Raw genomic sequence first — 19,294 nt, 5'->3', positions numbered from 1 at the left:
GGACTAACTAAAATATACACTTTCAACGTTTTTGAATTTCTGGTTCATGTCCACCAGATTCATTCAACATGAAGTAGTCAGAGTCTCACATCGACCGAGTATTGAAATTAACATGTGTTTTCTTCTTTGGGTAATTGCTGGGCAAATATTATTAAAAGGCCAAATAAAAAAAGAACGAGCATATTATATAGCTGGGTGTTAAAGTTATCACCGCTTTGGTGGCAGAAAACTGCCGCTAAAGCGGCGATAATGAGCTTGATAATATGCCTGTGAGATATCCAATAGAAGCCCATGTTGACACCAGAACATGTTATCGCCGTTTCTTGATAATATGCCCCTACATTTCTTAAGCAACATAATACATCAAACTTGAGGTCAGAGTACAGAGCATGCCGTCGGAAACAGAGATAAATATATTAAATATCAGGGGGCGCTTTAGGTAGCTGGGGTCATGGCTCTCTTATGTGCCAGTGAACACCCTCTTATCTTGTGCCAGTTGTAGACTGGGGTCGCGTGTCTGATTGCATAAAGATGCAGTATTTCTGTTAGTATGAGCTCCCTCAGTTAACACGTGCTGGGTAGAATGCAAAACGTGTAGAGGTGGTTCAAACGCCTGCTGCTCTTTCTACTGACAGCATAGTCAGCCGGCCAGCCTCAACTTTGGGGTGGAACCACATCACATGGTGTTGCACCCTGTGACTACTCAACCCGCTGTGGTGTGCCTGTCCTTTCTATTTTTCATCCATGAAGGACACAGGAGCGTAAGACAGGCGCCTAAAGCCCATGTGATGCAGGTGCCCCCACCCTTAAAGGGACCCCCCAGTCATCCTTGGATCTATGAATATCTGTGATGTATGCAAATCTCCAGTGCCTTGCACCACAAACTGCTTGTAGGCCCATGATTTTGAGTTATGACATTGGAGTGCAGGGCCTGACTGAGAACCACAACCGACCCTGGTAAAGTGCTCGGCCGGCCCTCCGCCCCCCCCCCCCCCCCCCGGGGGGTTGGGGGTGCCGCCGAGCTCTTTGCCAGGCCCTATTTTAGGCCGATTTTGTTATAGGGCCGATTTTGCAGCTATGCTGCAAAACAGCCCTGCAACAAAAACAGCCCCCAGGGGCCCAAAACCGGCCCCCACCCGTGCAGTGCACCGGGGGATTGCCCGGTGCCCGCTACGGTCAGTCCGGCCCTGCTGGAGTGGCACGCTAATATTCCACCATTCCCAGGTTGCACAGTCACTGTATTTCAGAGGGGCTCTTTGCACGTTCCCCTGCTTGTGCACCATGCCACAGGGACAAATGTGTTCCCTCATTTGCCTGGGGCAATGTCCCCATGGCAATGAGGAATAACACCTTTATATTGTGCCATGGTAAAAGATGTGCTGCTCAATGCTCTTTTGAAGCACAATAACTGCCTAATGCCAACTGACCTGTAGTCTAGGTATTGTGACCAAATTAGATGCAAATAGGTATTGTAAGAAATTGGGTTATTGTATGAGGGACCAGGAAGTTCCACTCAGTCAACAACCACAATTCTTATCAGGGTGAACCACAAAAGTCACTAAAATAAACTGTACTTAACACTCTAGTAGGTTGGCACAAAAGCAGTCAGTATTAACTTAGAGGCAAAGTGTAAAATATTTAAACAGCTATACAGCAAACAAACAGTAATAAAATGAAAACGTTCTATTCTTTTGCAAATTTTACATTGAGGAAAGGAAAACATATATTCTCCCGCTCATGCGTAGGCTTAAGTTTAGACAATGTCACCCAGCTTTTTAATTTCTTTAGCTAGCTAATCATTTTACGTTTCTAGCTTCCTTCCTTTGTTGTGCCTTTAAACGGAGGAGGTGGCACCTGAAGTTTCAAAATATAAGGAAACAAAGAAGTTAGGGAGTCTATTTGTATATTCACACAAATAAATACATTTTATACTTAGATGTGAATTATTTTTCTCACCACATTTTAACAGTAAATCTTTATGAATTGCACAAAAAATGTCTTTTTAAAATGTATATTTTTACATTAAATGGAGAAATAAAGATTGATGATGATGATGAAAAAAACATCACAAGAAAGATCCCAAACCAATTTGGAACAAGCATTTGCAATGCAATCGGTCTCACCTTTGGGACCTTATATGTATTTACCTATTCAGCACATTATTGTGGGTACAGCAACATTTACTCTTCTAATGTGCATGAAGCAGGGAAAGAGGGCAGTACCACAGGTCGTCACTAGGTGTTCCCTTGGGACCTCTTTTGGCCACATAAGGTAATGCACCCTTTTTTTTTTCAATTAACAAAATAATACAACAGTGATCTTGGAAGTGGGGGTGGGCAAGCAGTGTTGTGAGGGGAGACAGCAAAGGGAGATTAAATTAGGGCACTGCAGTACAAATGAAGCATAAATTAAACTAATGAAAAAACAGCAAAACAAGCAGTGGCCTCGGAGGGGTGGTGAGCCTTGTGATCAGTGTTGTTGGAGGGGGGAAGCACAGGGAGATTACGAGACGGCAAGGGGTCTGCAAGCCGTGTTGTGGGAAGCATGTGGAGGTTAAGGGACAGCAAGTGGACCAAAGTTTCATGCACAAGTACACAGAACCCTTAACAAGCAGAGGCAGGACAACTAAAAAAAGAGAGCTCTCTAAGTACAACTAAGATGAAGAGTAAGTACACGTGTAACAGGGCAATTCGCATGGGGAATTCAAAATTCCAAAAGGAGGGACTATTACTTGTATTCACCAATGAAAAGCCAGCATTTCTAAAGGACAGTAGGAGGAGCCAATAAAAAAGATAGGTGTTATTTGAAGCTCATATCTTAGATACAGCATGTCTCGAAGAGATAGCGCATGCAGCGCATGTGCTGCCTTGGGGAGAAGTAAAAATAGAGTCCATTTTATTACCTAAAATGATGCTAGCATGACAAACATCCAATCAGTAGAACTGGAGAAATGCAATTTCAAAGTTTTAAGGAAGTATAGCACCTAAAAATATAAAGCTCCACTTATGGTTGTCTGATCGTGCTAGACCAGGGGAAGTCACAAATGGAGGCTGACTACGATGAAGGACGGGTCGGATACAGGGACCAGGTTAGTCCTGCTGAAAAAGTTACTTTCTCAAAGTTTGACGCGAAGAGTTCCTTTTGCCGCTGATAAGGCAGGGAGGAGCAGGGAGAGTATCATGGATGGTCATTGCAGCAGCGTGAAGGCAGGTTGGATGCACAGACTGTTGCCATATTAGTGCAAAGAGCTGGTCGGGCATAGCGGTTGATTGTTGCTGGTGCTATGCATTTGCGTTCACCACAGGCCATTGTTGCTGTGTCACAGCGTGCAAGTCTAGAGTTGCCAATTATTGCTGGTAGTTGCTGCAGCCCGATGAGTCAGGTTTGCATTGACTTTCATCATGGGCGTCAGAGTCTTGGAATGAACATGCTCATTTATGGCTGCAAAGAGTCCAAAACTTCAGGATTTCTTTGAAGTAGCTCAAATGAATACCAGTCAAGGATCCAGGACATGGTGAGGCACCTATTGGGGATCAGGAGGTCACTCCAGCAGGGGTGAGAAAGGTCCAGTTGCAGGTCCAAAGCACCAGGTCATCTGGGCCGTTCCAGGGAGGCTTCTGGAGCTTGTTGTGTCTTAGTAGCTCAGGCAGGAGGTCAGACATTTGACCCTTGGAGAAACTCAGGATAGCCTGGGATGAATGGAGCAGGTCCAGTCTTCCTTCTCAGAGAGCAAGGCAGTGCTCAAGCAGCAGGGAAGACATCCAGTAGCAGCAGGACAGTCCTCCAGTGGCAGAGCAGCCATTCTTCTGTAATGTCTACAGGTCCAGGATTATTTTGATTAGTGGCTCAGGAGGTTCAATAATTATAACTAGTGCCAGTCTTTGTGTGTGGGAAGACACCTTGATGGATTCACTGTGATAAAGCAGGGTCTAGCTACAGGAACCCAGCTAAGCCTGCTGAAGAAGAGTAACCTAAAGTGTGGGTACAGAGCATTGCGAGGTTCCGCATCAAATATGTGTCACGCAGCTGAGGGGACATCCTACCTCCACAGCTGGCTCTGGAAAGTTCGTCTCTTCTCCTGCCAAGGCTCCAAATTGTCTGGGGTGACAGTATGGTGGTGTCAGGGTCCTTTGTGATTTCTAGTGGCAAGCCCTTTGAAGGGAAAGTGTGGCAAGGTACAGAATCGCCTCAGCCATCCAGACAGAATGGCCCATCCTGCCCACATATAGTCCTCTTTGTCTCCCTGTGTGTCAGGAATACACAAACCCCAACAGCAGAATCTTTCACAGCCATGTGACTCAGGATACTGGCAGAAGGCGCAAATGGTTAAAACAAGAAAAAGCCAATTTTCTAAAAGTGTCATTTTCAGAATAGTGACTTAAAATCTGGACGCTTGCCCTCTGTTTGCCGCCTGTTGCCTGCGGCTGTTTGTGCCAGGGGACTGCATTGCCCACAAGCCACCAGGCCCCCAGGAGGGGGAGGAGCAACCAATCGTGCTCAAAAGCGCCGCTGACTTCCCACAGCGCGGGACGCTTGCCTTCTGTTTGCCGCCTGCCGCCTGCCGCTGATTGTTCCAGGAGACTGCATTGCCCACAATCCACCAGGCCCCCAGGAGGGGGGAGAAGCCGCCAATCTTGCTCAAAAGTGCAGCTGACTTCCCGCGGCACAGGACGCTTGCCTTCTGTTTGCCGCCTGCCGCTGATTGTGCCAGGGGATTGCATTGCCGAGAAGCCACCAGGCCCCCAGGAGGAGAAGGAGCTGCCAATCGCGAACAAAAGGCCGTGCCCTCTTAGCCCGGATGAGGTTGGGCTGGACCCCCACTCTTGGATGTGCATTCGACAGCCTGGATGTTCGAGTAGGAATGGCATCAAAGGATTTTCAAGTATTGTGAAGGGGCCCCTTGGTTTGCCATACTGGTCTCGGATGTGGAATTCGTGAGGTAGGATCTCTTATGAACTGTTCTTCTGAAGTCAGAGTAGCATTGTTGTGACTGCTGTGACAGAACATTTAAATGCTGATCTTAACCCTATTCACTATCTCCTCTGTTACCGTGTGCTGTGTCCTCTTAAGTCTTCTTAATTTAGGCAGATGGGGAGACGTAAAGGTGTGGTGCTGGCTCCTGTGGGACCTACGGGCTCTTCACATTCCACGATGGATGCCTTCCCAATGCGGGCAGCAGGGATCATTGATAAAGAAATTGAATTAGTGTCCCGTCGGCTTACCCGCTCGCCTATGCCTCGACTTGCCCCTAGCCCTCCAGGTGCAGGGGGTGGGTAGTACCCTGCACTGTGACTAAGTAATTTATTCAGCAACTGGAACTCCTTCGGGTCAATCTAGCTCTCTGGGCCCGGGGGGAGCGATCGAGGGAGACCAGCGAGAGGGATCGCATTGGGCTGTGGTAGCCAGATCCAGTCCTAGATCTAGCCCTACCAGATCTGCCCCAATAGTTCCCACCTCTTTACAGGATGAGGGCAACCTGAGTAATCCAGCGATTACTAAATTTGGAGTGAGAACGGGGGTTAAAAGGAAAGGTCCAGCCTCTCGTGCAAAGGCTAAACGTCCAAGGGAAGAAGGGAACGGACATGGTGTGAGCAAACACCCCCCACTAACCAAGGTGGACTTGGAATCCCTAATGGATGCCTGGATGGGCTCACTAATGACTAAAATCGAGAATAAATTAGACCCCATCAGGACACGTTTAGCTGCAATTGGGCAGGAGTTAAAGGAGACCAAATATAGGCCAGCAGGGGTTTCGGATTCTCAGAGTGTAGTTGCCACCCTATCTGAAGAGCGGGGGTCAGCTGGCCCAAGTGGTCTTCAGTCTGTGTTGGTATCAGTCAATAACAGCAACAACTTTTCCACGCAGTCCATCGAGATCCCAAAGGATGGAGTAGGGGTGTTAACATCAAAGCAGCCAAGTTAACTCTCCACCAGGAATAGCCGTCAGAGGTGTTTGTTTCAGACTCTAAGGGGGCGAACACATGGCAGTTGCTCCCAACGATACATCTTCCCCTGGAATGTCTTCCATATGTGGTGGTACTCGGTAATGTTCCAGCACTCCCCTGTGGTGCTGGCAAGGATTTCAACCAGCTTAAGAATAAGGTTTTACATTGGCTGGATCGGAATACATCTCTTGGCCTAATGGTGGGGAAACATATTATTATGGTGCGTAGAGTCTCATGGGTGGGCGGGTTAACCAAAACCTGGGAAGGGGAATGTGTAATCGTTAATTTCAACAGACCCCCACCTAGCAGAGAGAATCTTGCATTCAGTGGTCCAGAACAACTATAATGCCTGTCCACCTAGGCTACTTCTATAGACTTCCCTCTGACATCTCAAGGCCTAACGGGGTGGGCATTCAAAAATTCCCTATTAATTCAGGTCATTCGGAACAGGCTTGATAGGTTCAACAGCTAGAATCTCAAGTTATTCCGACCATCAACCCCTTTGCTCCCTTGGCATCCTTGGACGCTTGCGATTGACACACGGAAGACGTGTCTGCAGAGCTAGTACCTCCTCATGAAGATTTAATGGGGCTTCTCCCAGTAGGGGCAGGTGGGGCAGATCAAGCTAAAATCTGCAAATTTATCTCCTGGAATATAGCTGGGCTTCCAAATAAAATGACTGACCCCGGATGGATCATGTTTATTAAAGGTTTCAGTAATTTTCTGTTTACCGGAGATGTGGACTACAATTAACACTTTTTGTCTTGAGGGTTCTAAGACTTTTTTGTGTGCCAGCTACTGCTTCAGAGATGGATAGAGCAAAGGGGGTTTTGTTAATCTATGTTCCCTTGGACATCCCTTGCAAATTGAAGGAAATACCTACTGATAATGTTTGTTTGCAGGCCATCTCATTATCTCAAGGTTCGATAAAAAAGGTTGTTGTTAAATTTCTATAATGCTAATGTTGGGCGTCAACCCCTTTGTAACATCACTAGATTGGGTATTTTCCTAAGGAACCTGGAAACAAAGGGTTCCCTGACAGGACATTTTGTGATTGCAGGAGATTTTAACACTCACCTTTGTGGGGATCTAGTTGTAGGCACCAAATTGAGGATCGGGATGCCCCTGGTTGGCGGGTTTGCATGTTGAACACACTGCCCAGGGAGACAGTCTTAACGCACTTGATGACGAGTTTGACTTAACTAAGTCGAGGACCAGGGTGGCCTACACTAGGAAGTACTTTGTTCCGACTTTCACTGGAAGGGGGTGTTCAATGTTAATAGACTATATTTTTGTTTCAAGCTCCTTTTTCGAATTCCTTTCTGACTTTTCGGTGGAGGATAGTATCCATAGTGACCATAACCCCCTGTGCATCTCGACCTCCTGGCCCAAGGTAGGGAATTCCCCTAGCGTTGTTCCCAGTGGAACACTAAGGCCGTAGATCAGGGCAGAAGGCTGAGGTGGGTGCACACATCTCCGGACTCTTTTTATGAGGCCCTTATGGCAAATTGCAAGAGCAAAATCGACATTTGTACAACTAGATGTTGGGTGGCAGATGCCGAGTTGGAGGCATTCTCGACCATCTCACGTACAATTGGACTCCTGGTTGAGGCTCCCCCGGTGTCCCGGAAAGGATGCGTTAGGAGCTGGTTCGATCATGGCTGCTTAAAGGCTGCAAGGAATTTGAGGGCGACCCTGAGAATCCGTCCAAGGAATCTCGCTGAGATAAGGGCGAGCTGAGGGATATATAAAACTGAATTAGCGAGGCGGAAGAATGAGCTCAAAGAGTAGGTTTGGATCAAACTTAGCTAGGCCAGTTGGCATAAAAATAGTTCTCCATTTGGAATATTGTAAATTACCCCTTTCTGTCGGGGGAAAACTCTGAGCCCCTAGATGCACATATCACTGAAGAGGATTGGGACTGTCACGTCAAGGGAATGTTCTGCCGGCAAGCAGATATTTTTCAACCTAGAGATGGAGGGAAGTCATCCCTCCTTATTACAGCTGAGGAAGTCAGCAAAGGAATAGCGGGCCTGTCTAAGAACAAAGCTCCTGGCCTGAATGGCATCCCTCCGGACCTCTTCTTATCTAGACCCCAACTATGGGTGCCAATCCTCACAACGGTCATAAATGCTGCCATTAGCAAGGAACTGCCTAGTACCTGGTCCCTATAAACTATAGTGCCTGTTTTTAAGAAAGGGAACAGAGATAGCACACTATGTTATACGCCCATATCTCTTTTGGATTCATCTGTCAAAGTGCTGGGACAGATTCTGTTAGAAAGGTTGTCCACATGGGCTGATGCAAACGACATCTTGACAGATATCCAATATGGCTTTCGACCAGGGAGATCCACAATCGACCAATGCTAGAACCTGTACATGATTATTAACAAATATACAGTTGCTCGTTCAGGACGAATTTACCTCGCATTTATAGACTTGTCATCTGCTTTCGACTGTGTCAACCAAAATAAGTTATGGGAGTTTTTACAGTGCATGGGTGTGGACAATGAGATTGTCCTCTTCCTCCGAGAAGTACACAGGGACACTAAAGCTGTTGTACGCTTTATGAAAGAGGGTCACGTTACTCGACAATTCCCCATCCAGAGAAGGGTGCGCCAGGGCTGCACCCGGGCCCCTTTTTAATTTAATCTTTATATTAATGATTTGGAGAAGGCCCTGACCGCTTCCGAAGTAGATGCCCCACACGTGGACGGTGTGTTCTGCCGGTATTATTGTATGCAGACAACACTGTCCTCATGTCTAAGACAGCGAGTGGGCTAAAATCCCTCAAATCCTTTGTGAAATTTATGGAGGACCAGGACCTGTTAGTCAACACATCCAAAGCTTACGTGATGGAGGTGGGACCTGGTAGAGGGAAGCCCTTTAACTTTTAGGTGGGGCCTACATCGGTTCCCAAAACAGGGGCTTTTTCCTATTTGGGTGTCATGTTGGACGCAAAACTCAACTGGGGCTCTCTCAGAAGAAAGTAAATGAAATCTGCCATGAAGGTGTAGGTCAATATTATCTTCTTTGAAGAAGAGAGAACAAGCACTTTAGCACTGATTAGCAGCGGTAAAGTGTGCAGAGTCCAAAAGCCAACAAAAATGAATTCAGCATTACAGGGGTGAAGGCAAAAACCACTCAGGGAATACAATGCCAAGGATGTCAGATGTAGCAGGTAGTATTTCTCTGACAATGAAAAAACTCTCTTCCATAAATGCCTGTCCACCTAGGCTACTTCTATAGACTTCCCTCTGACATCTCAAGGCCTAACGGGGTGGGCATTCAAAAATTCCCTATTAATTCAGGTCATTCGGAACAGGCTCGATAGGTTCAACAGCTAGAATCTCAAGTTATTCCGACCATCAACCCCTTTGCTCCCTTGGCATCCTTGGACGCTTGCGATTGACACACGGAAGACGTGTCTGCAGAGCTAGTACCTCCTCATGAAGATTTCATGGGGCTTCTCCCAGTAGGGGCAGGTGGGGCAGATCAAGCTAAAATCTGCAAATTTATCTCCTGGAATATAGCTGGGCTTCCAAATAAAATGACTGACCCCGGATGGATCATGTTTATTAAAGGTTTCAGTAATTTTCTGTTTACCGGAGATGTGGACTACAATTAACACTTTTTGTCTTGAGGGTTCTAAGACTTTTTTTGTGCTAGCTACTGCTTCAGAGATGGATCGAGCAAAGGGGGTTTTGTTAATCTATGTTCCCTTGGACATCCCTTGCAAATTGAAGGAAATACCTACTGATAATGTTTGTTTGCAGGCCATCTCATTATCTCAAGGTTCAATAAAAAAGGTTGTTGTTAAATTTCTATAATGCTAATGTTGGGCGTCAACCCCTTTGTAACATCACTAGATTGGGTATTTTCCTAAGGAACCTGGAAACAAAGGGTTCCCTGACAGGACATTTTGTGATTGCAGGAGATTTTAACACTCACCTTTGTGGGGATCTAGTTGTAGGCACCAAATTCAGGATCGGGATGCCCCTGGTTGGCGGGTTTGCATGTTGAACACACTGCCCAGGGAGACAGTCTTAACGCACTTGATGACGAGTTTGACTTAACTAAGTCGAGGACCAGGGTGGCCTACACTAGGAAGTACTTTGTTCCGACTTTCACTGGAAGGGGGTGTTCAACGTTAATAGACTATATTTTTGTTTCAAGCTCCTTTTTCGAATTCCTTTCTGACTTTTCGGTGGAGGATAGTATCCATAGTGACCATAACCCCCTGTGCATCTCGACCTCCTGGCCCAAGGTAGGGAATTCCCCTAGCGTTGTTCCCAGTGGAACACTAAGGCCGTAGATCAGGGCAGAAGGCTGAGGTGGGTGCACACATCTCCGGACTCCTTTTATGAGGCCCTTATGGCAAATTGCAAGAGCAAAATCGACATTTGTACAACTAGATGTTGGGTGGCAGATGCCGAGTTGGAGGCATTCTCGACCATCTCACGTACAATTGGACTCCTGGTTGAGGCTCCCCCGGTGTCCCGGAAAGGATGCGTTAGGAGCTGGTTCGATCATGGCTGCTTAAAGGCTGCAAGGAATTTGAGGGCGACCCTGAGAATCCGTCCAAGGAATCTCGCTGAGATAAGGGCGAGCTGAGGGATATATAAAACTGAATTAGCTAGGCGGAAGAATGAGCTCAAAGAGTAGGTTTGGATCAAACTTAGCTAGGCCAGTTGGCATAAAAATAGTTCTCCATTTGGAATATTGTAAATTACCCCTTTCTGTCGGGGGAAAACTCTGAGCCCCTAGATGCACATATCACTGAAGAGGATTGGGACTGTCACGTCAAGGGAATGTTCTGCCGGCAAGCAGATATTTTTCAACCTAGAGATGGAGGGAAGTCATCCCTCCTTATTACAGCTGAGGAAGTCAGCAAAGGAATAGCGGGCCTGTCTAAGAACAAAGCTCCTGGCCTGAATGGCATCCCTCCGGACCTCTTCTTATCTAGACCCCAACTATGGGTGCCAATCCTCACAACGGTCATAAATGCTGCCATTAGCAAGGAACTGCCTAGTACCTGGTCCCTATAAACTATAGTGCCTGTTTTTAAGAAAGGGAACAGAGATAGCACACTATGTTATACGCCCATATCTCTTTTGGATTCATCTGTCAAAGTGCTGGGACAGATTCTGTTAGAAAGGTTGTCCACATGGGCTGATGCAAACGACATCTTGACAGATATCCAATATGGCTTTCGACCAGGGAGATCCACAATCGACCAATGCTAGAACCTGTACATGATTATTAACAAATATACAGTTGCTCGTTCAGGCCGAATTTACCTCGCATTTATAGACTTGTCATCTGCTTTCGACTGTGTCAACCAAAATAAGTTATGGGAGTTTTTACAGTGCATGGGTGTGGACAATGAAATTGTCCTCTTCCTCCGAGAAGTACACAGGGACACTAAAGCTGTTGTACGCTTTATAAAAGAGGGTCACGTTACTCGACAATTCCCCATCCAGAGAAGGGTGCGCCAGGGCTGCACCTGGGCCCCTTTTTAATTTAATCTTTATATTAATGATTTGGAGAAGGCCCTGACCGCTTCCGAAGTAGATGCCCCACACGTGGACGGTGTGTTCTGCCGGTATTATTGTATGCAGACAACACTGTCCTCATGTCTAAGACAGCGAGTGGGCTACAATCCCTCGAATCCTTTGTGAAATTTATGGAGGACCAGGACCTGTTAGTCAACACATCCAAAGCTTACGTGATGGAGGTGGGACCTGGTAGAGGGAAGCCCTTTAACTTTTAGGTGGGGCCTACATCGGTTCCCAAAACAGGGGCTTTTTCCTATTTGGGTGTCATGTTGGACGCAAAACTCAACTGGGGCTCTCTCAGAAGAAAGTAAATGAAATCTGCCATGAAGGTGTAGGTCAATATTATCTTGTTTGAAGAAGAGAGAACAAGCACTTTAGCACTGATTAGCAGCGGTAAAGTGTGCAGAGTCCAAAAGCCAACAAAAATGAATTCAGCATTACAGGGGTGAAGGCAAAAACCACTCAGGGAATACAATGCCAAGGATGTCAGATGTAGCAGGTAGTATTTCTCTGACAATGAAAAAACTCTCTTCCATAAAATGTCATCCTTCAATCGCTGTGGTTCTTTTTGAATTCCAAATCTCTTAAAATCATTTTCTTCCCCACAAATCTTAATCACTAATCCAATTCTTGTTTATGCCTTTGTGAAAATAATATCTACACTTGAAGAACTACTTCTGGAAATTCATTTTAGCAAACCCTCTTTGAACAAAGGAAGAAACGTTTTGGTGACTATTTAATAATGATAATATTTGAATTCATTCTGATGCACGAAACACAAATAAAAATCATGTAGCAAGTTGCCAACTACAGTGGATGACAATGTAAAGAATACTCTGGGATCTATATTTCACCCTTTATGCACAAAAGGTGACAAAGATTAGGAGATGATACGTCGCTGCCTACCTATTGATGGTGACCCACTACCTATACTTGAAAGCATTGGCAGGCATGTGGGCCTTAGGAACTATCCATCCATCACTCAGGAACACTAAGGTAACCTCAGGTAAACCCCCCCTATCCCGACTGCGACCATCTTCTCCCAAAGAGCTACACTGGCCAACCCCTGGGACTGCTTGCCAGTGGGGTGGCTGTGCCCTTTTGGAGCACTTAGCATCATCCTTTGCATGCCCATACTAGCAGCACTAGTATCAATGAGGGACAAATTTAGCAGCATTTGTGTCCATGGAATCTTTCTTTTGGTGACCAGATTAGGATTTGGACCCTTTTCCCTGTAAACTGTTTTTTGGCATATGTGAGAACTCCGTATTGTTTTTACCTCCCCCTCTATCTTCTGGTGAGAACCCTGACCACCCTTTTGGGAGTCCTCCCCAGATGCCTTCTTGGACACCCGGGTACTGAACCAAATGTCCACTTACTCAGCATGTTTCCTGGGATCAGTCAACTTGCTATCCACCAGGTGCTTGCGCAGCTCTGTAAACCAAACATTGAGCATGTGCTCCCTCAGAAAGAGGTTGTACAGCCCATCATAATCATTCACTTTGCTGACCCTCACCCAACCATTCATCCCCTTACTAGAGTAATCTAAGATGTCCACCCAAGACTGGTTTGGAAGTTTGTGGTTGACCCTGAACCTCTGAAGGTACTTCTCAGGGGTCAGCCCAAATCTAGTGACAAGGATGGCTTTAATGGGGGCATACTTGGTCTGGTCATCTACTACTAGTGTGAGTAGAGTATCTCTCCCCACTGTAGGCATTTGCTTTCACAAGCCAGTATTCCCAGTGCTCCTAGAGGACACACTGCTTCCTGTCCTCACACTGGGCTCTCTCTTAGTGGATAGCGAATCTCCCTCTTCTAGGACCTCCTGCTCAGGTCAAACAGCCATGTCATCCTCCATTCCCCAATCAAGTTCCTCCTCATTAGGATCTTCCACATTAGGATCCTCATGATCCTTGAGCTGGCTTTGCATCCTAATGGCTCCCTAATAGGCATAGAGGGCTTTCTAAAAGCCCAGCTTTTTGGCCTTCTTTCCTGCACATGCCCCTTCTCCTTGCAGAGTTTCTGCAGTGCAGCACTGCTGAGATTATCCACATCGAGTCTCTCCATTTGCATGGTATAAGGCAAAAAGGTAGGGAAGTTAGCTTTGGAAAAAAGGAAAGATAGCCAATCAGCAAACTAGGTAGAATTAAAAAAGGATTGAATTCATCTGAAATTATTTATATGGGATGGTAGTGTAACACAAAATTACTGCATAGTACTGCACAAACACAAGTCCAAATCCTCACTACTAATCACCAGTGTTAGAAACGTGGTTGCTGGTTGAGAGGAGTAAAACCCTACTTAAGCAGAAACCACAGCCCTTGTTTAGATTAAGTCACAAGCAAACTCCAAATCTTTCGCAACCACCTGCTTGCTTGGCACAGAGCAACCAGGCTTAACTTAGAGGCAATGTGTAAAGTGTTTTTGCAGCACTTCAAACAGCAATAGAGGGAAAACATACCAAAAAGGATCCCACACCAGATTTAGAAAAATAAATTAATCTTAAATAGATTAAATCACCAAAATGACAACAGTTCAATAAGTAGAAACTGGAGATATGCAATTTTAAAGATTTTGGTTAAAATTGCACCCAAAAGCACAAAGCGCCAAATGAGGATATCTGGTTGCGCCGGACAGGGACAAACACACAAGTTCAGGCTGACTGTAATTGAGCGTGGTCTGGCTACAGGGACACAGTTAGGTCTGCTGAAAAAAGTACTTTAAATCCTCGTTGCGGACCATGGAGTGGTCCTGCGTCGAAGATGCGTTATGCGGTAGAGGTGATGCGTCAGTTCCAAGGAGCTGCAAAGCTGCGATGTGAGGTGCTGCGTCATCGTTGAGGACCACATCAACAGGGGCATGTGATGCAAAGTCTGGCATTGAGAATAAGTGGTGCTGTTGAGTTTATGTGTCGGTTCTGAGGAGCTACGAGGCTGGGATGCAAGAACCTGCATTGTCACAAAGGCTGTCTTTGGCAAGAGAGTTGTGATGTGAGGGCCAGTAACAGGGAAGTTTGTACAGTGGCGGTTCCAATGCAAGATAGATGCAGAGTCTTCGCGCTGAGAGATTCCTTGCAGTGGAAGCAAAGAGTCAGTTCTGCTCGGGGTTATGCTGTGCAGCAGAGAAGATGCGTTGGTTCTGCTGGATTTACAGATGGGCTGGAAGATCACCTTCAGGCCAATTTCTAAGGGTCCATTACTGAGGTGGCATCAATTGGCAGAGTAGGACTCACAGGTGGCAGAGTCCAGATGCTGTGTTTAAGGTTGTTGGAGCCTTCTGTCCCTAAGGCTCTAGTCAGGAGGCCAGCCAACAAGCCCTTGGTGTCACTCTGGGGTCCTGGGTTTAAGAGATACAGGTCTAGTCATTCTCACCCTGGCAAGAGGGCAACAGCAGCAGTCCTTCAGAGCAGCAGTCCAGCGGAGTGGCGGTCTATTGAGCCCCACAGCTGTCTTTCTTCCTGGAAGATTATCCACAGGTACAAAATGGTACTGAAGGGTTGGTGTTTGAAGTCCAGTGTTAATACCTGCACCTTCATTTAAAGTGGGAGAAGCTTCTAGAGGTTTCCCTTTGATGTACACAGGCTTCCTGCCTTCCTTGCCCTGACTCCAGACTATCTACATGGGAGATGCAGCCCTTTATGTGGAGGCAGAACACAGACTATTTAAGTGCAAGTAGGGCTGTGCCCAGCTCTAACCCCACCCATCCTCCCAATGATGGCCCATCCATGCACACCTAAGCTCTCTATTGTGTGTGACTGTCTAGGAGAAATACACAAAGCCCAACTGTCAGCTACACCTAGTCATGTGGCCCAGAGACAGACCTTCTGTACCAAATGGCAAAAGCAGGAAAATGCCAACTTTCCGAAAGTGGCATTTCTAAAAATTGAAATTTCAAATTGGACTTTACCATAAAAGAGGAATTTTCATGGGTCTTCTCTCATCAATAATATTTGCCATACCAATGGAGCCACTGGCATGTCATTTGAGATCAGTACTGAAGGGACACAGTATAAAAATTGGACTGGTGGAACATGAAGTGTCACTCTACGCGGACAACGCATTAGTGTACCTTAGTCACCCGACGCATTCTACTTCAATTTTAATCAGTGCCCCGGAAAGCTTTGGGGGAGCCTTGGGCCTGCGAATCACCAAGTCCAAATCTCAGCTGTACCCGATGGGATGTGCCGAGAGTAGTGATCGGTCCCAACTCCCACAGTTAGAGCTCCCTTGGAAACTAGAAACTGTCTGATACCTAGGTATACATATTGCCAGAGAGGAAGATCGTTTCTACGAACTGAATGTGGGAGCGATAGTAAGGGAGTTACACGGTAGTGTACAATTTTGGAACACACTGAAACTGTCCCTGATGGGAAAGGTAGCCCTGATTAAAATGGTGGTTCTACCTCAATGCCTCTATGTTATGCCGGGGTCCCTCTATGAAATTCTTCATAAAGTATTTAAGGAACTGGATGTTCTACTAACACTGCTGTTGTGGAACGGGAAGCGTTGCAGAGTAGGCCTAGAGGTAATGAAACGGCAGTGGGATAGAGGGCAGTTGGCAATCCCGGACCTAGAACTATATTACCTGGCATCGCAGCTACAGCATGCAATATTATGGCTAGACACAGACCCCTCCTGGGAGAGAGCCCTACTCACAGGTACTTATGGTAGACAGCAACTGGGAGCCCTACTTACGAAAGGAAGGGCCATTCAGGAAGCAAATCCCCCTTTGGTATGGCTTTGGGCCTGATTCACAAAGAGTCTCCGCACTCATGGCGGAGGCCCTGCAATCATGCGGGGGTCTCTGTACTCGGGGCAGAAACTCAGCAATGAGATTTCATGTTGTCGAGATTCTGCCCCAAGTACGGAGACACCCTCACAACTGTGAAGACTCCGCCACGAGTGTGAAGGTCCTTTGTGAATCAGGCCCTCTGTATAGAAGAGGCTGTGATACTTGCATTTTTCATGAGAAAAAGCATCTCCTCACAGCACGTATTTCTGACTGAACTTGTTATCCATCAAAACCCAAGTCAAGATGAATTCCCTCAGCATCATCTGGAAATCCTCCCATTACCACGCTACTAATTACCTCACCAAGGGCCAGATGCATCAAAGGGTTTTGCCCATTCTGTGTCTATGGGAAAATGTGTTCATGAATGTGGCCCAAAGCATTTTGTGCAGATCAGTCCTTAAAGAAGGCTTCGCTCCACCAGAGAGCCTCAACTGCCTACCACTAAATGCCACAGTAAATGTCTGGGTGGAAAATGGTTGGCATCTGCTAGGTCTGCACTGTCAGCCAACTTCATCTATCATGAAGAACTGAGAATAAAATGAAATAGCTTCATGAAAATGTATTTTGAATAACTGCCCTATCTATCCGATTTTCTCTCCTCGAGTCCCACCCTTTTTAGCTCCTTCCAGATACCCTTACCTCCCTTATGTACCTTTGTTTTTCCCTTTCCTCTTCTGCCTGCACTAGCTCCATGAAAAGAGATTATTTTCTGCTAATTGTAGAGCTTTTTATATAAAAATATGCAAATAGAAATAAACTATAGTGTCAGGAACCTCTGGCCGATGCTCAGCAGCTGGTCTACAGGTCTGTAGAAGACATTTCGGCCCCAATTATACATAGTTCGAGTTTCCCAACCCTGAGAAAAGCGCAGGTGTCCGAATTTCAAATTATGATGAATTTACTTCACCTTTATTACCGGGAAAGACAAACTCCCCATGATTCTTTAATTTTCGGCAGGTCATATCTTTCGGAATTCCAACGGAGAAAAACAGTACAGTATTTGCTATAACATGCAGCAAATGTGTGCGATAAAAACCAAAATCTATATGATACTCCTGCAACCTTGAGTTTGGTGCAGTTTAACACCTCTGATAGATTCTTATTTTTATCAACGATGAAGGGCACATTCCTCGGACCCACTTATAATCAGGGCCCTAAAAGGTAAATTAAACATTACTGGCTGGAGAGGATGGAATGTGCATCTTAATGAGGATTCTTGGATTTGTGTTTGTAGGAATGATACAGCCCAATCTTTACACCTCATGAGCCCACAAGTTCTTTTTTTGGGAGTTGGGTTTAATCTTGCTGAAGGAAAATGCTGGTAGGGAAAGTGCTGTTCTCATAAAAAAAGTTCAGTACCTCACCTGCATCACTGAGATGTAGGAATAGCAAACAGGCTTTAGGGACATTTGATTGTAGTAAAACTGTCTGCTAACATGCAACGAAGGTATTTCTTTTGAATTGCATACATTATGGGTACCTGAAGCAGAATGCTAACCAAATGCATCCCTTTCCTAGTGAGGTCAGAAAAATGGGAGGGCATCTGTGAGTTTTCATTTGCAAGGGTGGCTGGTATTCTACCAGAATATCAAGTTTCTAAATATTGGCCTAAAAATAATCAATAACCAGAATATTGATTACCACAACATCACGAAGGCATGTTTATAGGTGTGAGCACAGATTTACTCTTTTTACCTCTGCACACACCTAGGCAATATCTTCGTGGTACATAAAAGTGGAGAAAGAATAGTAAATCTATGCTTAGCCATTTATAATTACCCACATAGTATTGTGGTTGTCTACTTTTTTTTACTTAAATCTATATATAAAATTATATTTTTACCCACAATATTAAGACATATAGCAGTGAACCTTTCACAATTTCAGTTTTGGGGTCAGGATCAAGGTTGGCAGTGAATGCACAGCTTCTGATTGTAATGTCGCGAGAGACCATGGGAGAGTCCATGGCTCTCGCAACGCAAGGGGTTGTGCCATAAACAATCACCCCTCCAAAGTGAAGTTGTAAGGTGGGCGCGGCGGATGCCGAGACCACGTGTGTGGAGATAATAAAAAGCCCAGGGCTCTGGGCGTGGTTTAGTTCCGCGCTAGCCACCAACATAATATGAAGTGTCAGTGTTAAATAAATAGTAGCGCAATACCACACTGATCAGCGTAGGGAAAAGGAGGAGGGAGAGTGGGTGCAATGCTGGTTTCCAGAGCAGGAATAGGACATTATATGCCTGGCCAAATCAAGGAGTGGGGCACTCAGTTATGGGCATTTAACTTGGCTTTGTGTACTGACAGAAATATAATAAAATGCTATTATCTTGGTGCCTCTTGATATCATTCATTGACAACTGATTCAATGGTGAAGTGTTGGCGATTGAGTTTCACATGTGTGATACACTGCAGAAATTCATGACTTGAAAACTGATTATGGTATTGTGGTGAGAGCAAGCATGAAAGAATGTTTAAAATTGAAGAGCAGCAATAGAGTCAGCCTGAGAGGAGATTTTACTCTGTTGCAATATAATAATCTCAGAACCATCAGTGCTGGTATCAGGCAACACTCATGTCGATGGAGAACTCGTACATGTGCTTCTGTAAGGCGGATATCCCATTGGGACACGCTCTTTGACTCTAAGGGGCAGATTTATGTTCCCTGGCGCATCCCTGCAAATCAGCATGGATGCGCCAGGGAAGATGCGTCACGCAAGTTTGCCCTTGTGCCACCGCAGATGCGCCGCATTCACAATGCAGCGCATCGTGGCGCAAGGACAAGCAGATGCATGACAAATCTGCCGGCGTAAGGTTGGCGCAGTGCTGAAGTTGTGTCGCAAGTGCGACGCAACTTCAGCACTGTTCCAACCTACCCCATACCTAACATGGTGCGTCAAGCCTTACGCCTGCTTCAAGCAGGCGCAGGGTTTTGACGGATCAGCGTTGGGAAAGTGACTCAGTGAAATCTTATAGATTTTTACTGAGTCACTTTTCAGGG

General features: G+C 45.9%; 1 protein-coding gene across 3 annotated transcripts in view; it reads right to left on the bottom strand.

The window, feature by feature from the left end:
• The window catches only part of LOC146772949 (SLAM family member 5-like), a 408,736-nt gene that overhangs the window by 1,136 nt on the left and 388,306 nt on the right, over positions 1-19,294 (bottom strand). The gene's annotated exons all lie outside the window — the stretch shown is intronic.

Source organism: Triturus cristatus, chromosome 12 (assembly GCF_964204655.1).
Source record: "Triturus cristatus chromosome 12, aTriCri1.1, whole genome shotgun sequence".
In the NCBI taxonomy this organism is placed as follows: Eukaryota; Metazoa; Chordata; class Amphibia; order Caudata; family Salamandridae; genus Triturus; species Triturus cristatus.
Note: the sequence above shows the minus strand (reverse complement) of the source record. Positions and strands in the feature narration are given on the sequence as shown.